Source organism: Cynocephalus volans, chromosome 16, assembly GCF_027409185.1.
Source record: "Cynocephalus volans isolate mCynVol1 chromosome 16, mCynVol1.pri, whole genome shotgun sequence".
Classification (NCBI taxonomy): domain Eukaryota; kingdom Metazoa; phylum Chordata; class Mammalia; order Dermoptera; family Cynocephalidae; genus Cynocephalus; species Cynocephalus volans.
In genome coordinates this window covers 3,576,961-3,579,721 of record NC_084475.1, presented here as the reverse complement: position 1 = coordinate 3,579,721, position 2,761 = coordinate 3,576,961, and positions in this window count along the sequence as shown.

Genomic DNA, 2,761 nt, shown 5'->3' with positions numbered 1-2,761 from the left:
GTTATATAATTAGACTTGTTCATTGTATATTTATCATCTGATTCTATTCTAGGACTTGAATGTGAGAGGCGATATCTTCCCCCACTCTTCACGGCCAGGCAGCCAAGCAGCATAAACATGACAAACAATCCAGACAGAACATCTACAGCACACAGTAAAATGTACAGGGTCACAGCTGCCTTTGAAAACTAGCCCTTAAATGTCTATAACCAGTGATGGATAGCCTGGTTCTGTTCTTGCTCATTGACCTTGATGGATGCGTATTGGAAGTGGAACACTTTGACCCATTCCTAGCTTAGGCTAGGTTGCAGAAGACTCCTAGTTCCCTTATTACAGCTGGTGTTCTTTCCAGAAAGGATTACAAACTCCTTTAATAGTTTACCAAACTTAGATTCCAATTTATAGATGAATATGCAAAGGCAGTTCCACCTTTCTCAACTAGTAAGTCCTACTTTACCTTAACAGATCAAGTCCACATTCTATTACCATGGCTTGCAACATAAATGTGATTTATTCAAAAAACATGTATTAAACTCCTTGAATGGATCAGGCACAAGTGCTGTTGCCATGAATACAGAAATGGGAAGTCATTCATTCAATCAGACAGCTGATTTTTGCTGAGTGCCTACTAAGTGCTAGGAAATGGGGATGCATAGGTGAATATGACAGACAGGGACTACCCCAAAGCAGCTTATGACATAGTGGGGAAGAAGAGATAGGTGAACAAATAAATAAAATAATTACAAACTATGATAAAAAGGAAGCACATAGGTTGCTGAGTTAACAGAATGATGAATAAGACTTGTTTTAGACAAGGTAGAAAGGAAAGCCACTTTTTCTCTCGCCTGAATAACTATAGTAACTACAACAGCCTTCTAACAAATCTCCCTGTTTGTGTCCCAGGGCATTTGCACTTGCTGCTGAAAATGCTCTTGTCTGAGCTAACCCTTTAATTAGCTTCCTCACTTCCTTCATGTCATTACTCAAAAGACACGCTCTCAAGGAGGCTTTTTGTGGGCATTCTAACTAAGATTCCACATACGTACATACCACCCCTTCCCCTACATACTTCATTCACCCCTTCTGAGCTTCATTTTTTCCCTTCATATCACTTATCACAATGGAAGTTATGAAGCATAGTAATAAAATACATCTTCCTGAACCCACCACCCAACCTAAAAGTGGAATATTATCAATACTTAATCTGCATATTTCATGAAAGCTCAAAACTATAAAAAAAAAAAATCTATTCCTTATTATGCAAGAGTAAAAAGGAATGAGCTCTTGATGTACTGATGGGGAATGATCTACACCATCTATATCCCTATCAGTACGTAAAATGAAAAAAGCAAAGAGCAGAGCAATGGACATACTGTGCTGTCATTTGTGTAAAAAGCGGGGCCGAGAAAACATACACATACGTATGACTTGTATATGTGGAGAGTCTTATTTGAAATGATCCTCTCTGGGGAGAACACGGTGGCTGGGAATAGGAGTGAGTGTTTACACTGTGTATCTTTTTTGATATTTGGAACTTTGTGAATGTGTAACTTATTGTATTAATTTGCTCAGACTGCTACCACAAAGTGCCATGTATTAGGTGGCCTAAATAACATAAATTTATTTTCTTACAAGGCTGGAGGCTAAAAGTCCATCGATGGAGGTATTGTCAGGGTTGGCGTCTTCCAAGGTATCTCTCCTTGGCTTGTAGATGACTGTCTTCTCCCTGTGTCTTCACAAGGTCTTCCCTCGGGGGCGGGGGGGGGGTGTCCTAATCACCAGATATTGTAACAAAACCAGTCATATTGCATTAGGGCTCAGACTAGTGACCTTACTGTACCTTAATTACTTCTTTACAGGCTCTATCTCCAAATACAGTCACCTTCTAAGGTACTGGGGTTTAAGAATTCAACATATGAATTTGCAGGAGGAGGGAGACACAATTCAGCCCATAGCACTATCAAAAGAAAGAAAGGAAGAAAAGAAGGAAGGAAGCGAGGGAGGAAAAGACACAGAATGGAAGGAAGGAAGAAAGAAGGAAAGGAAGAAGGAAGAAAGGTGTAGAGCTAGGACTGGGTCTCTGGAGCTCACAGACCCCTCGAGCCCGTTCACAAACCCTTCACACGCAGGTCTATGAGCTAGGTAACCAGCAAAAAGGTCCTTGGAGCCTTGGTTGAAAGAAGGAATAGTCTTTATCCAGCACATACAAACCTATGAGCTAAGCAGTCCATAGAGAAACTCAGAAACTGAGTTTCAAACCTGCAAAGTCCAAAGAGAAACTGAGCAGCTGCCAGCAGAGTAAATATGCTCTATTGTTAGACGTGAGCTCTCTGCCAGCCAGCACTGCTTCCCAAACTCAAGAACACACAAAAGCAATTAACTAGAAAGATACATGGGTACACATGCCCACTAACTCCACCCACACACAACTTGTTTACAAAGAACTAAGAATGTGCTGCTTGACCCTCCAACCAGACCTGAGCTGTGGGAGCCTGACTAAATTATCCTATTTTCCCCACAAAAGGAAAGAAAGAAAATTTGAAAATTTATCTCCAGTCCCATAATCTTTCCTAGGGCTAAAAATAAGTCAGAAGTTGTTGCAGTTCTTAGACTCCATAGAAAGTTCTGTTGCATTCTTTCACCTGTTCTTTTCCTTGTCCTAGGGTCTCCTGATTGTCAGAAGGCAGAGCTCAGCCTTTACTTCTGAAGGGGTGAAGCCCTCCCACTCCTTCTTCCCACTAAGACGACCTCAGGGGTCTTC